Source organism: Hemiscyllium ocellatum, chromosome 13 (genome assembly GCF_020745735.1).
Source record: "Hemiscyllium ocellatum isolate sHemOce1 chromosome 13, sHemOce1.pat.X.cur, whole genome shotgun sequence".
Lineage (NCBI taxonomy): Eukaryota > Metazoa > Chordata > Chondrichthyes > Orectolobiformes > Hemiscylliidae > Hemiscyllium > Hemiscyllium ocellatum.
Window position 1 is genome coordinate 27,790,164 of NC_083413.1, and position 477 is coordinate 27,790,640.

A 477-nucleotide genomic window follows, 5' to 3' on the forward strand; every position below is an offset into this window, starting at 1 on the left:
CTCAGTCAGGCCAATGGAAAATACTCTGACACACTCCTGACTTGACTCCTACAGATGGTGGAATGGGTTTGGGGAGTGAGGATTTAACTAATTTGCCGCAGAGTACGTAGATTCTCACCATCTCCTGTAGCCACAATATTACCTAGTCTAGTTCAGCTTCTGATCACTGGTAGGAACTACAAGTATCAAACTGGGGAATCCGTTCCGTAAATCAAAACTGCACAGTTACTAATCATTTGACCTAACAAGTCTCTGAACATGGTAGAAATAAAGAAACAGTTGCTGAACCAGTCAATGAAAACAATGCAGATTATTTTTTCTTCAAAGCATTGGTTTGAGCATTGAGTATGGGAGTTGGGAAGTCATATTGCTGCTGTATAGGACGCTGGTTCAGCCACGTTTGGAATATTGTGTTCAATTTCAGTCTTCCTTCTGTAGGAAGGATTAGAATAGATTAGATTAGATTACTTACAGTGT